Raw genomic sequence first — 20320 nt, 5'->3', positions numbered from 1 at the left:
ACAGGAGAGAATAGTTAAGGCTTCTAAAGGATTAGAGGTTTACAGAACAGATGATGTTACAACCAGGGCACTTGGAACAAAAAGAAAGGCCATTTGAAGCAGAAGAAACAGCATATATGCAAAAGCACAGAAACATGAAAGCTCCTGGCTTATTTGCAAAACCACAGTCAGATCTGGGTGACTTAAAACAGGGTGTGAAGGAGAGTGGGAAGAGGTGGCTTTGGAAGTATAAGTTGGAACCATATTGTGAAGGGCGTTTAATGTCAGGCTAAAACCCTTGGACTTCATTTCATTGGCAGTGGGGAGGCAAGAAAAATTTGAAGCGGAGTAGTAGTGTGAGCTAATCTGTGTTTCAGAAAGAGCATACTACCTACAGCATGGATGAAATGATAGAGGGGAAAGAAACTGCAGAAAGCCATTAATTGAAATCAGTGGAATTGTATTATGGCCAATTGATTGGACTGTTGGACCAGTTACTCAAGATATTAAATGCTTCTGATTTGTCCAACAGGGAGAGCCAGCATATCTGGCATTTAGCAACCAATGTGTCGCTAATTGAAGATCTGGAACACAGGTGTTCCCAGGCCAGCCCAGAGTGCTGGCACATAGCAGTTGAGTTGAACACAGAGAGACACTACATTGCAAAGAGCTAAAGGACTGTATGCTGATAGATAGCATCTCGTAAGGTGCACATTGAAAATCCATCAAAACTCATCATTAATAATTTAATGTGTCAAAATATGAACAGCCTACAAGGTGGATATGATTATTGTTTTTGTTTTGCTAGTGAATAAATAGGCTCAGATACGTGTAGTTACTTACCATGTCTATATATCTAGTGAGTGGGTAAACTCAGATTTAATCCCAAGTTTGTGTGACTCCAAAGGAACTGGATGGAAAAGGAGAATCTGGGCTTGAGACAGAAGAAATGGGAACCCCAGAGTGCTATTCAAAGAGAAGGATGTCAAGACAAAAGTTCTGAGGGGGGAATTAGGAAGTGCCACAGCTTGGAGACAAGCGTCAGAGGCTTAGGTATAGGCAACAACCAGGGCCCAATTCTGGCCTGCAGAATTGCCCCATGGTGTGAGATTGAGAGTCCAGGGAGCATATACAGAGAAGCTGGCTCTTGCTCGCTCGCCAGTGGGATGCTGGCCAGTGTTAGGTCAGGGATCTGCCTCAGCGAGCTGGGTCAGCACCCAGGCTGATGGAGGCCCGCCTGCCCCCAGACACATGCTTCTACCATTACTATGACGATGACAGGAAAGGGTCTGTCTAGTAATGACTCTTCACTCCCTCACCTAAACCTTGGTACCCTTGCCTCAGATCTCTTTGTGTTCCTATTTGGATTATTGAGCTAGTGGATTAAAAAGACTCATTTTTAAAACCATTTGCTGTTCTTTGAATATCTATCTGTGGAAGCTCCATTCTCAGTGCTCCTCGAGTGAAGATTTTCTCCTCATCTTTGATTCACATCATTTCCCGTATGGAGAAAACATGAGTCTCTACACAATTAAGAAGTAGCAAGAAATGCTAGAATAAGGTAGCTAAATATGCAAGATGAAAAACAGGGCTATTGTAGAACCTATCAAATTTCATACTTATTGCAAAAAGCCTCAGGCTTGGGTGTGTGTGTCTGCAGATACTGAGTCATGCATGTCTTAAAGCCTCCAGACCACAGCTATTGTGGTTTGGTCCTGTTATCAACAACACTGCTTTCATCCTCAGGTGTCTATACCCTACTTCTGTCTTCAGTACCACCAGTATGTTTCTCTGTCCCCAAACCTCACGGACATCCAGCCCCACATTCACCTTCACTCTTTCGCATGATAAAAACACACTGACCCATAGGCCTTTTATCATGTAATTTCACATCCTAGGCCCACTCATTCCCTGTCTCCAACTAACGTTTCTCCTGTATACTATCAGTAGACCAGCAAATAAGCCAGTGGTTTTCAAACTGTAGATTCCATGGAGCCTTGTCAAGGACCCCAGTCTTCCTTTTCTACCCTGCCTACCCTTTCTGCCAATGTACAGTTCAACTAAAAGACCTCCCTGTTTTATGGTTTTATAAACTAGATTTTCTTCTACAAAAAAAAAAAATTAAAATTGGTTCTACTACCAGCAGTGTTTGGGAACCACTGGGTAGAACACTGGAGTAGGGCCTATGACCTCCATGGCAAGTTTCTGCTCCCAAAATAACACATAACCTTGGGCACCTGGGTGGTTCAGTCAGTTAAATGTCTGCCTTCATCTCAGGTCATGATCCCAGGGTCCTGGGATCAAGTCTCATGTAGGGCTCCCTGCTCAGCGTGGAGTCTGCTTCCCTTCCTCCCTCTGCCCCTCCCCTTGCTCTTCTCTCTCTCTCTCTCTCTCTCTCTCTCTCTCTCTCTCTCTCTCTCTCTCTCTCTCTCTCTCAAGTGAATAAAATCTTTAAAAAATAAAAGAATAAAGCTACAGGCTTCCTCTTCCAAAATAACACATAACCTTTCCACAATTACATCTTATTTCAGATTTAAATAACTGTCACCTCACAGTTTTTTTCATTACTGTGTTTCTCACATGGAGACTCATTAAATCCACCTAAATTGTAATGTTAATAAAATGGCCCAGACTTGGTCCTGTTTGAGCCTGTGTTCTGTGTAGGATAGACCTGTGGGGATCCAGGAGGGCAGGAACTAGGTTTGTCCTCTGTGCTTTCAGACATCCGGTATTCTCTTGGTGATCTTTTGAAGTGCAGATTTCTAAACAAATAACTTGCTTCAATTCCATGGGTCCCCCGTGGTGGCTCTAGGCTGACCTTGTGTTCTCTTGGTTCTTCAGGATGCTGTTAGAGCCAGAGCCAGAGTGGGTAGTGCTGAGTTTCCCAGACTTGTATGAGATTTGCTAGTAAACAATTGGGAGGCTTTTCTTAAAAGCCAGCAAGAGCCAACATCAAACCGATTACGCCTACTTATCCTATAAAAAAGGCTCTTGCTTGTTCTGTCCCCCAAGAACGTCAGCTTCTCCCTGTGTACGCTGAGACCCCCAGATAGTGACAGAGGGCACAGGATAGCTGTAGGGGCTGGAGGAATATTTATTGTATAAAACACATGGAACCGGTGAAAGCCCTCCCATGACCCATCCATCGCTCTCACTCCTTTGCCCCAACTATGCCTTTCTGGGATAGGGCCCACAGGACCCACACAGGGCCAGGAGCTAAAGGAGAGAAAAATCTTGTTGGAATTCAACCCCCGAAATAAAAAAGCATGAGGGCTTCTTGCTATAGTCTGAAAAAGGATTCAAGACCTGGTGATTAAAAAAAAAAAAAAAAATACTCATTGTGGGGAAAACACCATAGGACCTGAATAGATTTCAGCATCTCTACTAACATCCAGCTTAGGTGCCCCTCTGTTTTTCCTTATCTTTAATTTATCTTTAAATTATCCACCCACCCTACCCCAGAGAGTCTGATTTAATTTATCTGTAGTATGGCCTGGGAATGCTGTGTTTTTTAAATTCCCAAGGCAATTCTAATGTGTATCCAAGGTTAAGAACCAATGCATTAGTCAGTAAACAGGGCCAGAGAGTCTCCTGGGACTTATCTCAAATGTTATCTCAAAATGAGAGACATCCTCAGGAAACAGTGGGTAGCAAGGAGTGATGGGCAAGGGTCTGCATCCATGCTCTGGGCTCATTCTGAAGGTGGAATCAGGCCTGTTAACAGCTGAGACCTCAGTGTGCTAAGGTCCACAGAAGAGGAATCAGCCACAGAATCAAAGAGGGTCAGGGACAAGAGGGCCTGTGATGGATCTTCAAGAATGAACAGAAATTTTCCAAGTGATGGGCGCCTAAGTGGCTCAGTGGTTGAGCATCTGCCTCTGGCTCAGATCGTGATTTCAGGATTCTGGGATCGAGTTCCCATCAGGCTCCCAAAGGGAGTCTGCTTCTCACTCTGCCTATGTCTCTGCCTCTCTCTCTATGTCTCTCATGAAAAAATAAAATCTTAGAAAAAGAGGAAATTTTCCACGTGATAAAGAAGAATAGCAAATACTCCACTGTGGAGAGAAGAGCACATAGAAAATCTTAGCAATACACAGAGTGAGGCATGTTTGGTGAACAGTGAGGGCTGGACGGCTGGAGCCAGAGGATGAGCTCTCCTTAACACTCAGTACCCATACACTGAAATGGCTTTTGCGTCTGTATCCTCTGGAAAGAGTGCAAGCTATGGAGCTGGGAAAACTGAATCTTTCTCCCCCTCATTCCTAGGGAGAAAGGACCCACTTTATAGAGTAAGTGAGGGCAGCTTGGAAAAACGAGAGATGAGCTGGAGCCTTGAGGGAGGTGGAAGGAGAGCCCTGGGATATCAGCCCGGCCTTGGCTTTGGGTTTGCCAATGACAGCAGCAGGGCCAACTTCAAGGTCATGGCACATGATTTCCAAATAGGCAATACTTTTCATGTAGCCTTTGAGGACCATATCTTAGCTCTTTGTTCATCAGCATCCTGGTGTTACATTGGTCAATTATCAAACTTGCTGTTGATCAGGAAAGGCCTCCAGAATGTCTAAGGTTATCTTCATTTTTAGCTGTTGTTGCAGAAGTCTCTGACCCAGTGTGAGTGGTTTATACCACTTGGATAACTTCGGCATGCATCACTGTGCTTGATTTGTACCAGCTTTGACTTTTAATCTTACTCTTCAAGAAACCACTGGAGGGTTTTGTTTTCAAGATAATATGTGGAATAACCCCCATGGGCCCTTTCTAGCCTATGAACAAGCCCCTGGGGGCCAATATCCAGCAATGGATTGTGTAGCACTCATGAGATATGACTGGTGGACTTCAAGAGAACTGTCCAGTCCCAAGCAAAGCAGGAGTCAAGGATGGCCACACTAGGAAGAGGCTTGTTGATACCCTTCCTCCATGGCAGAAGAAACATATTTTAAAAGTCTCTGAGGAAAGATTCTTGGGGATAGATGGTACAACCCAGATTGTTTCTAATTCCTCAAATCAAATTGCTTGGGGACCTGATTATGTCAATCCATTAACATCATTTTGCTAGAGAAGAGAAAGTACTTCAGCTATTCAAGAGAGTTCTGTGGTTGGTAAAAACCATAGCCTTTCGTATATTTGGAGGAAGTTCTGGATATGGCATCACTGATAAATAGTCCTTTATATCCAAAAAGCGTAGATTACATATTGCCAAAAAGAACGGAAGGGTATGCAATTAACTCAAAATGGGAATATTTTTACAAAATTTACTATATTGTGAAGATGGACTCCACTGTCAAGAAGAGTATATTCTCTGTGGTGGAAGTGCTGAGGTTTTTTTCTCTGACACTGGAACTGTGAGCTCTTGTTTGTTTCATTTATTAGTAATGACTCTCTGTGTGGTTTGTCTACAATGTGTTCAATCTGCCTCTTATCCTATGAATTGACAACACCATTTCTTCATAGGCCCTGGAAGTAACTAATGGTAGCTCAAACTCAATTGTCATGTGGGGAAAAAATACAGAATATTGTATGAGTGTTGAGTAGCTAGAAGAAACAAAGAAATGAACAAAAACATCAGGTATAGTATATGTGACATGTTGATATAAAAACCCAGCATTTTAGAGCAGTCTAATATAGGCCAAGGATTTTGTAGTGTGGAATTTTTCATGAACCTTTCAAGGATGAAGGATATTTGTTTTTAAACAGTGACTATTTTAAAGACACCCAGAGGTGCAGGCTTTCTGCAACACATGTTTTACAGCCCCTCCAGATCTGAACTTTTTTCCACAACATTTGCCTTCCAAAAACTACTTCAGCATTGTGGAAACAGAACGTTGAGTATTTCAGAGCTGCGCGTCTTAGGGGAAATAGCCTGTCTTTGAGGTTAGATAAATAAGTTTAAACTATTTCTGACATATTGTAGCTGTTTCAACAGAGCAAACATTTGTTATTTTGAAAGACCGTAAAGAACAGCAGTATGAAGAATCCCATCTGAATTTCCTCTGGCTTCTTCCATTCTTTGAAAATGTTCACATGTGTAACGATGCTTGTAGGTGCCGAGTTGCAGTGGAGACCTTCCTTCCTCTTCCCTCCATGCTGGAGATCTTCGTGTCTCCTTTCGCATCTTCAAACTTGCCAAGTTCTGTTTTGTTCTCTGAACTTCCTGGTATATGTAGAATATCACTATGTGTATAAACTCACTATCATACCCTTGCCACTCTGAGGTTGAGATTTAAGTGGAATTGTCTCTGACCTCTGTCAGTTCCAGAGATTGGAAATCCGGAAGACTTCTGGAACTGACTTCTGACAGTTTTGGGGGGCTTACCCTGGCCTGGATGCTCTGCCTCTTGCACTGACCTGGTAGGCTCTCTCTCTTGCCCTCTATCGACTGGGATACAAAATTCAGCTCCTTGATAGGTTTCTACTCATAGCAAGACATTCATTAATACCAGGCATTTGGTGACTTGTCAAAGCAAAGCTGAAAATTGAGGGCTTGTGGCAGAGGCACAAGGTGGCTCCTCTGCTCCCTCTTCTTTCTCAATCCCATCCTCCTTCTGGTTTCTCCAACCCCTGGGATTGCCATAGAAACTCCAAATTCTTCTCTCCCTGTTATGTGGCTCTTGCCTACAAATGCATGCATTGAAATCTTGAAAAATGTCCTCAAGGAAAAGCATCCAGCCTCTTCCAAAGACAGCTGGAGTTGTAGAGAACAAAACTATTTCTCCAGCCTGTAGTTGGTTCTGTTGAATTTAATCAACAAGCCTGCTGCGTGTAAGGCACTGCTTGGGGGCTTCTGAGGTGTAGTGGCGTGGCACGTCTCAGCCCAGAGGAAGCTCATGGCTGATTTTTTGCCTGAGGCCTCTTTGCTGGAGAAAGAGACAGCCTCCTGAGGGGTCTTACCCTTCCTTCCCTCCTGAAAGCTTAAAGGCAGAAGAAGCTGACGCTCAGCTTTCAGCAAGGCTAAGACCCTAGTACCTGGCAGAGTGCTGGCACACAGGAGGCACCTAAAGAGTACTCACTGGATGAATAAATTCATGACTAATAAAAGGTGTAGGGGATTTTTCAGGGGGAGGAGGATAGTCTGAGTGGCATTTATGTTGTCCCCTACACCAAGTGATGTAAGCAAAGGCACGAGGGACTTAAAGCATCTAGGACATAACTGTGCTTCAGAATAACTAGTGACCAAAATGGACTTAAAAAAAAAATGTTGGAGAGCTTTTCTTCTTTCTTTTCTTTTTCTTTTTTTTTTAACAAAATGTGTACCATGAGGCCCTGAGGACAGGTGAATCCCATAATAGGCAACTCACCCAAAGCCAAATCCTCCTCTGATAAATCCTCCTCTGATTTTATCAGCTTGGGCTGATAAAATACTATAGATTGGGGGGGTGGGGGTGGGGAGAGGGAATCACAACAGACATCTGTTTCAGTGTCCGTGGCTAGGGAGCCCAAGATCAAAGTGCCAGCAGCCTTGGTGTCTGGTGAAGTCCCCTCCCTGACTCACAAAGAGCACCTTCTCACTGCTTTTGCACATGATGGGAAAAACGGAGAGTGGGCAAGCTCTCGTTTCTTCCTCTTCCTAGAAGGGCACTCATCCCATCCCAAGGGCCACACCTTCATGATCTCCTCATTTTGGCCTCACCAAAAGCCCCATCTCCAAATACCATCACACTGTGGGTTAGGACTTCCACATATGGATTTGTTAGTGGGGAGCAGGGGAGGGACCCACACATCCATGCAAGGGCCCTGCACATTTTGGATTCAACAGGCTTCCTGAGCACCTGCTGCATGCCCAGCTGAAACAAGGAACTCCCAGAAAGCTGGAGTCTTAACTGTGATACAATGTCGCAAACACAACAGTGTCTGTATGAACAGGACTCTATAGGAACTGGGAGGGGAATACAAGCAACTCCAGGGATGTTGTGAGAGGAGTAGACCAAGATGAGAAAGTGGGAACACTGTGGATGAGTGACAGGCACGAGTAAGGATAGCTGGCAGGCCTGGCAGTCTCACTGACAGGACACTGAGCAGACTACAGCAGAGGGTCTGCGGCCAGAGGGTTAGGAGGCAGCCAGAGGTGTGGTCAGAGCCGCGTGGTACAGGCTGGCACTGCCAGGACTATGTGCCTCCGTAGATAGGCAGGGACCAGCACTTTGCTCCCTCTGACTTTACATGGAAAGATGGTTTGGAAGTAGGGAAGCCAGCTGGGAAGTTGTTTCAGTAATTTAGAGAAGAATTATGGTGCTAAGCTATAGCAGTGGCCATGGCAATGGGGAAGAGGAGACTGGATCCAAGGGAGTTCTAAATTAGAAGTGATTTTTACAAACTTGGGGGCAAATTACCCATGGAGGATAAGAAGGTGGGAGTCAGGAGTGGCTCTGAGGCTCCAGGGTGAGTGGCCCGGTGGCTGGGCCATTGTAATGATGATGAGGAGCAGAGGAGGAGGGAGATACCACTGGCATGGGGCATATAGAGTTTGAGGCATGTGGGGGCTTGCTGATGGCACTGGTCTGGGAGAATCATCAGTCTTTTTTTAATAGTGTTGTATTAGTTTCAGGTGTACAATATAGTGACTCAGCCACTCTATACATTACTCAGTGCTGTGACAAGTGTACCCCTCATCCCCTTCACCTGTTTCCCCCCAGCCCCCCATCCGCCTCCCCTCTGGTGACCACCAGCTTGTTCTCTAGTTAAGAGTCTGTGTTTAGGCTTATCTCTCTTTTTTTTTCCCTTTGTTCACTTGTTTCTTAAATTCCACATATGAGTGAAATCATGTGATAATTGTCTTTCTCTGACTTATTTCATTCAGTATAATACTGTCTAGCTCTATCCACATCGTAGCAAATGGCAAGATGTCGTTCTTTGTATGGCTGAGTAATAATCATATATCTATACCACGTCTTCTTTATCCATTCATCTATTGATGGACACTTGGGCCGTTTCAGTAATTTGGCTGCTGTAGATAATGCTGCTATTAACGTAGGAGTGCATGTATCCCTTTGAATTAGTGTTTTCGTCTTCTTTGGGTAAATTCTCAGGAGTGGAATTGCTGGATCCTATGGTGGTTCTATTTTTAAGTTTTTGAGGGACCTCCACACAATGTTTTCCACAGTGGCTGCACCACTTTGCATTCCCACCAACAGGCACGAGGATTCCTTTTTCTCTGTATCCTCACCAACACCTGCTATTGCTTGTCTTTGTGATCTTAGCCATTCTGATTGTGATTGCATTTTGACAATTGCTTATTCCTTCCTTCTGGAAATACTTTCTCCTCAGCTTCTGGGAAACCACTCTCTCCATTCTACTCCCGCTCTGTCACATGTTCCTTTTCAGCCTTCCTATGTTGCTTTCACTTCATCTCTCTAGTCTACTGGGGGAAGTGCCTCAGGGCCAGCCTCAAACATTTTCCATTCTCTGGCTGTCCTCACTCCTTTCTCAACCTCATACATGCTCAAGGATTCAATGTTATCTATATGCCGACAACTCCCAAATTATATTTCCAGCCCAGACCTCTCCTCTAAGTGCTAGGTAAACAGATCCAAGTACCTGCTCAGCATCTCCCCATGACTATCAGATGTGTCAAACCTAACAAATTTCAACTGAACTCCTGAGCTTTGCTCCCAAGTGGCCTGCTCTCATAACTTTCTTATCTTAGAGAGTGGCATTGCCATTATTTCAGGTGCTTGGGCCAGGACTCTTGGTATCATTTTTGATCTGTGTTTCTCTCACACCTCTCTGGCAGCACCCCCACTCCCCACCATTCCTTTGTTGGATTCTTCAAAACATATCCACCTTCAACCTGACCACTTCTCACCACTTTCATTGTTACCACACTGGTTCACCCCACCATCATCTCTCAGCTGGATTGTTATAACTGCCTGCCTCTCTGGTCCCCCACCTCTACCCTTGCACCCTGAGATCTGTTCAGGCAGTCAAAACAATTCTTCAAAAGATCTCATGCCATTCCTTAAATCCTTTAGAATAAAAGCCAAATCTTCACAGTGACCTGTGAGGCCATGATCAGAGCACCCCCCCTCTCACAGCAACCTGCCACTTCTCTGACCTTGTTTCCTACCTCACCTCCCTTGCTCACACCTCTGCAACCCCACTGTTCTTTCATGATCCTCCAAAGTAGGAGTGTGCTGAAGAAGTCTATGGAGTTGCTTCTCAGAATAGTATTTTCAAATGCAGAAAATAAAACACATCATATTATAAAGAAAACTAATTCTCAAAATCCAGATATGAAAATGTTAATAAATCAAAAGTATGATCTAATAATATAAGTGCTTCTTTCCTAATGCGATCACTTCAAAATCTACAATCAGGTCCAATAACTACCATAATTTTGAAGTAGTGGTGGCGTAGAAGATATGTTGAGATATCTGCAACGATTGTAATGTGAAATGAAAATATTTCTCTGTGGTTTCCATGAGCAGCAGAGTCAAAAATACTGCTACCTTGGTTGTTGCTTGTGTTCATAGTTGATGGAAATGCTGAATGTCAGCTAACGTTACTGAAAAGGTCATGGAACCCTGACTTCCACCTATAGACCCTGAGGTTAATGGACTCCATGTGAGGAATCTGCTTCTGAGCCGAAGCACCTGCTGTCCCTTCTGCCTGAATGAAACCCCCACATGTACAGTCTGGCTAAAGGCCCTGAATAAACCTCCTTTCAAGTTAGAACTGACAGCACTATTGGTTACATGCTTCCTACCATGGAGGCATAATGATGAAGCCAATGCATCTGAAATGCTTCAGGGTCTCCTCCTGGAAGAGGTTTTATAACTTGAGAAAAAACCCATTTATTTAGACTAATTATAGAAGATAAGTCTGAATTCACTAAGATCCTTGAATTATAATGTTTTTTCAAACTTATGTATTGCTTTCAAAAATATTTAGCCACTGGAGGATTACTCCATGGGAGCTCTTAAAGGAATCTCCTCCAATTAGTGAATAATTTAAATTCACATATATGGAGACTGGAGAAGTGTTTGAAGAGATTTTTGAAATGCTTTACACTTTTTTAATCAAAATATTTAAGGAGATTATTTTCTTCCTAGCTAATATAACCCTTCTCCAAGCTACCGTGGATTCCAAAATAAATGTGCATGAACGTATGATTTCACCACAGAGTCCGTATTTTATTACCTTGGAAAAGAACATTGCCATGAGTAACCAAAAAGTCACACTGATGTATCCTCGAGATAAAATTATTTTCTTCTAGGAGATCCATTCCTTTGTTCACTCCTTTATGCATTCAGCAGATATTCATATGTCTACTCTTTGCCAGACACTGTCATCACAGCCTACTGGGGAGGCCTGAGATTAATGCAGTAAAGATGCTCTGAAGGAGTGCTGGTCATAGAAAGCACATAAAAAAAAACATGAGTTGAACAAATATATAAAAGGAAGGGTGAGCGGATGAATGAACGAATTGATCTCACACATATCTTAAAGTGGAGGGGGATCCCAGGAGATAGTTTAACACAGTCTCTTGCCCTTACTCTTGTCAGTTTTGAGCGATATGATCTAAGATATTCAGGAAACCACAAATTCACTACTGTGGTCTTTCAGCAGAGAGTTTGCTCTTCCTAATGTTACCATTTGAAATAATAATAAAATGTGCAAAAGACACCAAGCATCTGTAGCACTGGGAGCCAAAGTGTTTGGACCTGGGTGAGGCCACAAGGGATTTCTGCTCATTAGAGTTCTGAGTCAGAACACCGAGGTTATGCAGCAAAAATGATGTAGAATAAGCACTCAAGAGGCCCATGAAGAGTATCCACTGTATCAGAAAAGTGTGAGGTAGTGTATGTGTTGTGTCTCCCCAAAACTCTAGAAAAGCAAGATGAAAACAAAGAGAAATTTTAAAAAGCTAAACTTTAATTTGTTAGTGTATTTAACTGAAAGTTGTTAAGAGAGTAAATCTTAAATGTGCTTACCTCAAAAAAAGCAATGGTAACTATGTGACACCATGCAGGTGTTAGCTAATGAAGGGGATGCTGGCAGTCATTTTGCAATATACAAGCGCATCAAACCAACATGTTGCATGCACATGTTTAAAATGCATGATGTTTTATGTCCATCATATTTCAATAAAGCTGGGGGGAAAACCAGCTAGAAGAGAGGCAGAAATTAAAATAGTGGCTGGAAAGACTTTTAAAAATCAACCAGAAATAAAGCCAAATTAGAAGCAGAAAAATAAAACGCTCTAAATGAAATGAGCAAAGTAGGAGCAAGTTTCAGAATTGCTTGCAGAATGCCAAGGAAAAGAGCAAGGAGCTAAAAACAATGATACCTGGGTGATGGACATGGAGGAAAGACGTTAATCAACTATTTGGTTCCTGAGCGAGAGAATGGAGCAAAAGGAGCAGACACAGAACTTAGAGACAGACATATAACAGAGAGAGAGAGAGAGAGAGAGAGAGAGAAGGTAAGTTTTACTGAATGGAAGGAATCAATGACTAGTTTACAGATCCAAAGCCCCAGAGTGTTCCAGGCAAAATGGATGAGCAAGTAATACTATCTCATGATCATACCCTAGCAAACGTTTTGAAAATTTTGATCATAGAAAGAATCCTGCAGGAATCCAAAAAGAAAAAAGGAGATGATAACAGATTACTTAAAGGATAATAAAAAATAGGCTTGCCTCAGACTCCTTCATAGTGTGAAGGCCCAGATGACAATGGGCAGCATGAGCCGTGTGGGAGAAGGTGCATCGCAACACTCCAATTCTGTGACCAGCTAAGCTGTTTCTTAGTGATAAGAGAAAATGTTCTCACCCACTCAAGGATTCATAATCAATCCTACTCACTGACCTACATTTGTGGGAAAAATACTACCAAGATGCTGCCCTTGCCCTGTCAAGCAAGAAATGCATCTTAATTATGATCACAGAGATATTGCAGCATAAAAGCAATCACACTGAAATATTGGAACAATTTAAATACAGAATTTAAGAGTTTACTTTAGTGACTGAAAAAATAGATTGAAAATCTTAAAAAAATGTTTAAAAGGAAATATATAATGAGAAGTAACAATGTAAAATGACCTGAATTTCAAATCCCAGTTTATGTCAGAAGAAAAAAAAAGGATAGGGGAAAGATGTAGGAAGGAAAACCTCACCTTTCTTTATCCTAGGAGAATTGGTGATCTAGGAGATGTCATTTGAGTTTTTTAACTAACTTTTTAAAATTTAGAGATAGGTAAGGTGCCTGGTTGACTCAGTGGTTGAGCCTCTGCCTTTGGCTCAGGTCGTGATCTGGGGGTTCTGGGATGCAGTCCCTCATGAGGCTTTCTGTGGGGGGCCTGCTTCTCCCTCTGCCTATGTCTCTGCTTCTCTCTCGATCTCTCGTGAATAAATAAAATCTTTCCGAAAAATAAAATTTAGAGATAGGTAAGGCATTCCAAGGACATCATAGAATGAAAAGTCTTTCTTCATCCCCTATTTCTACTCCCTTGCACCTGCACCCCACACACCCAGGTAAGCACCTTCATTAGATTCTTAATGAATCCTTGTAGAGATTCTCTATGCAAGCATGAATTCTTACGTTTTTCTTTCTTATAGAAAGGTTAGTATATTCAACACACCATTCTATACCTTGTATTTTTCAGCTGAAAATGTTTCTTTTTTTAAACAGTATTTTTGAAATATGAGATACAAAAGATCACATACACTTAATATTTACAGTTTGATGAGGATGGATATATGCATACTCATTAACCATTATCACAATGAAGGTGATACACATATCCATCACTTCCAACACTTGTGCACCCTTTTTGTGGTAACAGCACTTAATATGAGATTCTCAACACATTTTAAGTGCATAATTCAGTACTGTTGACAATAGGCACTCTGCTGTACAGCAAATCTCTAGAACTAATTCATCCTGCATTAATGGAAACTTAATACCAGTTGAACCATGGTTCTCCATTTCTCCTTCCCTCTGATCCCTGGTGACCACCATTCTATTCTCTGCTTCTGTGAACATATTTTAGTCATATTTATATCTGACTTTATATATATATATATGTATATATATATAATATACATGTGTATATATGTATTTAGTTCATTTTTGTGTATGGTGTAAAGTACACATATTTTACAATTTCATTCTTGGGGGTGCAATTTCATTCTTTTATATGTGAGGTATCTGATTGTTTTCAACGCCATTTGTTGAAGAGACTGTCCTTTCCCCATTGTGTGTTCTTGGTACCCTTGTCAAAGATTAGTTGGCCGTATTTGTGTGGGTTTAATTCTGGGCTCTCTATTGTGTTCCATTGGTTTGTGTGCCTGTTTTTAATGCCAGTACCATTCTCTTTCAATTACTATAGCTTTGTAATATATTTTGAAATCAGGAAGTGTGATGCCTCTGGATTTGTTCTTTTTTCTTGATATTGCTTTGCCTATTTGGTGTCTTCAGTGACTCCATATGAAGTTTAGGATTGTTTTCTCTCTTTTTTTTAAAATACCATTGGGATTTTGATGAGGATAGCATTGAATCTGTAGATTGCTTTGGGTAGTATGAATATTTTAACAATATTAAGTCTTCCTGTCCTTGAAAATGGGATGCCTTTCCATTTATTTGTGTCTTTAATTTTTTTCGTGGATGCTTTGTACTTTTCTGTGTGTAAACCTTTCACCTCCTTGGTTAAATTTATTTCCAAGTATTTATTCTTTCTGATGCTGTTGTAAATGTGATTATTTTCTTAATTTCCTTTTTATTTATTTTATTTTATTTTATTTTATTTTATTTTATTTATGAAAGACAGAGAGAGAGAGAGAGAGAGAGAGAGAGAGAGAGGCAGAGACACAGGCAGAGTGAGAAGCAGGCTCCATGCAGCGAGCCTGATGCAATACTTGATCCCGGGTCTCCAGGACCATACCCTGGGCTGAAGGCGGTGCTAAACCACTGTGCTACCCGGGCTGCCCCTAATTTCCTTTTTAGATATTTCATTGTTAGTGTATAGAAATGCAACTGATTTTTGTATGTTGATTTTGTATCCTTCAACTTTACTGTATTCATTCTGGTTCTTTGTGTGTGTGTGTGTGTGTGTGTGTGTGTGTGTGTGTAATCTTTAGGATTTTTTCATAAAAGATCATGTCATCTAAAGCAGAGATAATTTTACTTTCTTCATTTCCAGTGGCTTTTTTTTCTTGCCTAAATACTCTTTGACTTCCAGTACTATGTTGAATACAAGTGTCAAGAGTGGCTTGTTCCTGGTCTTAGAGGAAAAGCTTTCAGTTTCATCATTGCATATACACTAGCTGTGGGTTTGTCATATAGGGACTTTGTTATGTTGAGGTAAATTCCTTTTATATCTAGTTTGTTTAGAGTTTTTATCATGAAAGGGTGTTGGATTTTGTTGAATCCCTTTTCTCCATCTTTTGAGATGGTCATGTGGTTTTTATGCTTCATTCTGTTAATATAGTCTGTCACATTAATTAATTAATTAATTTACTTGTGTCCCAGGGATAAATCCCACTTGGTGATGTTAGATGATCCTTTTCATGTGTTATTGAATTCAGTTTGCTATTTTTTTTTGAGTATTTTTGCATCTGCATTCATCAGAGATGTTGACCTATAGTTCTCTTTTCTTGCAGTGTTTTGTCTGGCTTTGGTGTCAGGACAATGCTGGTCTCACAAAATGAGGTTAGAAGTATTTCTTCCTCTTAAATGTTTTGGAGGAATTTAGGAAGGATTGTATTCTTCTTTAAAAGTTTAGTATAATTCACCAGTAAAGTCTTCTGTTTCTTGACTTTGGTTTGTTGGAAAGTTTTGGATTACTGATTCAATTTTCTTGTACATTATTCATGTCCGTTCAACTTTGTAGTTTCTTCATTATTCAGTCTTCGTAGTTTGTATGTTCCTGTGAACATATACATTTCTTCTAGGTTTGGTGTATAATTACCCATAATAGTCTCTTGTGATCCTTTTGGTTTCTGTATCATCAGTCTTAATGTCTCCTTTTTCATTTATTTTATTTATTTGAATCCTCTTAAGATTTTTAGTAAGTTTAGATAAAGGTTTGTCAGTTTAGTTTATCTTTTTTTATTTTATTTTATTATTTTTTTTTAAAAAAGCATCTGGGCAGCCTGGGTGGCTCAATGGCTTAGTGCCGCCTTCAGCTCAGGGTGTGATCTTGGAAACCTGGGATCGAGTCCCATGTCAGGCTCCCTGCATGGGGCCTGCTTCTCCCTCTGCCTGTGTCTCTACATCTCTCTCTCTCTCTCTCTCTCTCTCTCCCTCTCTCTCTCTCTCCCTCTCTCTCTTTGTGTCTCTCATGAATAAATAAATAAAATCTTTTTAAAAAGCATCTTATTTTTGTTAATATTTTCTATTGGCTTTCATTCCTTATCTTCCTTATTTGTACCTAATTTATTTTTTGTTTTTTGGTTTTGGTTTTTGCATATCTACTATAGGGTTTTTTTGTGTGTGGTTACTGGGGGGTTATATAAATCATAAAATAGTTATAATTGATTATTTTAAGGTGATTACAATATAACTTCAATCTAATACAAAAACTCTACACATTTTTTACCTCTCTGTTTTCCTACTTTGTATTACTGATGTCACACTTTACATGTTTTTAAATTGAGTATCCATTAACAGCTTTTCACATTTATAGTCTCACTGCTTTTGTCTTTTAAGTTTTATACTAGAGTTAAAAGTGATTTATACAGCTCCATTACAGTATAATAGTATTCTGTATTTGTGTACATATTTAGCATTTTCAGTAAGTTTTATACTTTCACATGTTTTTGTGTTGTTTTGTGTCCTTTCATTTTAACTTGCAGAACTCTCTACCATTTCTTATGAGGCAGGTCTAGTGATCAAGAACTCACTCAGCTTTTGTTTGTCTGGGAAAGTCTTTATTCCTCTTTCATTTCTGAAGGACAGTTTTGCTAGGTGTATTCTTGGTTGGCTACTTTTTTCTTTCAGTAATTTGAGTATATCATCAATATTTTATTGCACTGATATACTAGAAGTTAGTTAATGGGTCCCTATTGTTGGATATGTGACTTGTTTTCAATGTTTTGCTTTTATATAACTGTGTAAATGGAGCATTTTGTATGCAGGTATATTGATAGCATTAATTCCTAGGAAAAAATAAATGTAACTGTAATTTTGGAAGATTTTGCTAAATTGCTGTCAACACACTTACAATAATTTCTCATGTACTCCTGGCAGGTCTACTCCTTCTCTGGTTTCCCCTGCTTCAGCTAATGGCACTACCATCTATCTGCATGTCATCCTTAAATCCTTCTCTCCTTTACTTCCTTATGTAAAGTCAATCACCAAGTCCTATTGGTTTTTTTTTTCCTCCTTGATATGTGCTAGGTTAACCTGTATCTCTCTAAGGCACTGCTCCTGCCTTCATTGTCCTACCTTTGTCTCTCATCTCTCACTCATAACTTCCCTACTGGTCCTCCTGACCCTGGTCGCCCATCTTCCTTGTTTTACAACACATTCAGGCTGATATTTCTTTCCTTCTTTCTTTCTTTCTTTCTTTCTTTCTTTCTTTCTTTCTTCCTTCCTTCCTTCCTTCCTTCCTTCCTTCCTTTCTTCTTTCTTTCTTTCTTTCTTTCTTTCTTTCTTTCTTTCTTTCTCTTTCTTGAGCAGGAGTACAAGCGGTGGGAGAGGGGCAGAGGGAGAGGGGAAGGGAGAATCTTAAGCAGGCTCCACACCCACTGTGGAGCCTGATGTGGGGTTCAGTCTCATGACCCTGAGATCATGACCTGAGCCAAAATCAAGAGTCAGATGCTTGATTGACTAAGCCACCCAGGATGATATTTCCAAAGCACCAATCTGATATTTTCAGAGTGTTTAAAATAATTATTGCTTAAAATAATTAATTATTTCCCTTAAAATAAATTCAACTGCATTCTTTACTGTGGATAATACATTTGCATTTGATCGACACCTGCTCACTTCTCACCTCCTCTTTCCTCACTCCTCTTCCATGCATTTTAAGCTCCAGTCATAGTAAATTCCATGATCCCCAAGTGCACTGTGTTTTACTTTGTGTCTAGGACTTTATGCCTACTGTTCCCTGTCCCTAAAACAGTCTCCTCACCACTGCTATCCCCTTTTCTTGACATGTTCCTACTTATCCTAAGGTATTAGCCTAGGTGATCCTTCATGTGGGGATCTTCCCACCTCTTCAATCTGCATTAAGTGCAGCTTCCATGTGATGACATCCAGTGTTTGCCTTTACCAGAAACTCTTATCTCCTTTTATTGCAATTGCCTGTTTCTCTCCAAAGCCTTCTCTGAAAATTAAGTTTCTTTTTTTTAAATTAAGTTTCTTGAGGAACTTAGTTCATCCTCATATCCTTAGCCCCGGGATTGAGCCTCACATAGAGTAGGCACTTCAGAAACATTTTTTTGAATGAATGAATGGCTATAGTTGTATTGCATATAAGATATATTGTCAAAGTTGTACTCAAAAGAAAATTAATAGCTCTAAATATTTTAATTTTAGAATAAGAAAATTAAACTCAGTATCAACTCAGAGACTTAGAAATTTCCATGTCAGCTAGAAATAAAAAGAAATTTATTTGATTTGACAACTATCAGAAACCAAAAGGAAATATCATGCATCAGGAGGAAACTTTAGTAATATTTCCTTTAAAGTTGGAAATAAGACAAATATGCCTATTGTAACTATTCTTATTCAGCATTGTTTTATAGACATTAATCAATGCAATGCAATAGTTAGAAATAATAGATATAAATATTGGAAAAAGATACAATTGTTACTATGTGTAGATATGATTGTATGCCTTTTATTCTTTTAAATTTTATTAATTTATTAATTAATTTATTTTTTAGAGAGAGTGTAAATGACAGGGGTAATACAAAGGGAGATGGATAGAGAGAGAATCTTAAGCAGGCTGTATGCCCAGCACACAACCCAATGCAGGGCTCGATCTCACGACCCTGAGATCATGACCTGAGCCAAAATGTAGAGTTAAATGTTTAACTGACTGAGCCACCCAGACATCCCTGGTTGTTTACCTTAAAAAAAAATCAATTGAAAACGATTCCAAATACAGTTGACCCTTGAACAAAACAAATTTGAACTGCATAGGCCTACCTTTAAATGGATTTTTAAAAAATAAATACAGTACAGTCCTTTAAATGCATTTTCTCTTCCTTATGGTTTTCTTAATAACATTTTTTCTAGCTGCAAAAATACAGAATGTAATACATCTAACACACAAAATATATGTAGTTGGCTGTTTATGTTATTGGTAAGGCTTCTGTTCAACAGCAGGCTGTTAGTAGTTAAGTTTTGGAGGATTCAAAAGTTACTTATGGAATTCTGACTGTGCCGGGGAGAGGTGTCAGCATCCCTAGCCCCCATATTGTTTAGGGATCCACTGTAACCAGACAAAATAAGAGAAATATACAAGTGTTCATAGCTTCCCGTAGCTTTATTGTCAGCAATAAATGACCATAAACTATATTTTTTAAAAGTCTGCTTACAAAAAAAAAAAAGTCTGCTTACTTTGGCAATGAACACTATAAGGTGCTTCAGAATAAATTGATCAAGGAGTGTGCAAGACCTACCTACATTGTGGTTAAAAGATCAGTTCTGGAATAAACCACATGGGTGTGAATCTTGACTCCAGTGTTTACTAGCTGGAGACCTTGGGAGATTTCAACCCCTCTATATATATGTGTGTGTTTGTAGAAGAAATAACTGAAAAGACACATGTATGTGTGATTAGCACTTTTCTGGGAATTTAGATTCCAGCCTAGTATTGACTTGGCCAGCTTTCTCAGCTGTAAGGTGGAGCTAACAAGACCTACTTCCCAGGTCAGGAAACAACTGTGGGAGTCAGTGTCACAGCATTCATGGTGCATGCATTTTGCCCACGGCAGGGAGCATTGCAAATGTCATGATGATAGTGGTGACACCTCTCTTTTGTCAGGAAGCCTCACCAGGCCTGCAGCTTCCCTCTAAGCAGAGCACTGCAGGAGGAGAGCACCTCATCAAAACCGCTTACCTTACCTAGCTGGATCTCAGGATTTTCTGAGGCTGCCCTCCCTCTTAAGAACCAAGGGAGGTTCTCCTGAGCTTTGCATCTCATATCCCAGCAAAATTCTAAGACTTCTCTAGATTTAGAGGAAGAAATTCTTTTGATTTCTCATGCTCCTCTCTGTGTTCAGGGATGTCGCTTATAGTCTCTGCACCTTGCTATGTCAATCCAGACTTGAAACTCAACATGTTGTGTTCTTTGAAAGTATCCTCTTTTACAGCAGTATTAATGAATAAGTTTTTTTCCCTAAAGATTTTATATTTTTTCTGAAGGATGAATGTTTTGTTGCTCCTGCACAGCA

General features: G+C 40.4%; 1 protein-coding gene across 2 annotated transcripts in view; it reads left to right on the top strand.

Moving 5' to 3' along the window:
- The window catches only part of ADAMTSL3 (ADAMTS like 3), a 339164-nt gene that overhangs the window by 292792 nt on the left and 26052 nt on the right, over positions 1-20320 (top strand). The window lies entirely within an intron of this gene.

The sequence above is a fragment of the Nyctereutes procyonoides genome, unplaced genomic scaffold (assembly GCF_905146905.1).
Source record: "Nyctereutes procyonoides isolate TBG_1078 unplaced genomic scaffold, NYPRO_anot_genome, whole genome shotgun sequence".
NCBI lineage: Eukaryota > Metazoa > Chordata > Mammalia > Carnivora > Canidae > Nyctereutes > Nyctereutes procyonoides.
Note: the sequence above shows the minus strand (reverse complement) of the source record. Positions and strands in the feature narration are given on the sequence as shown.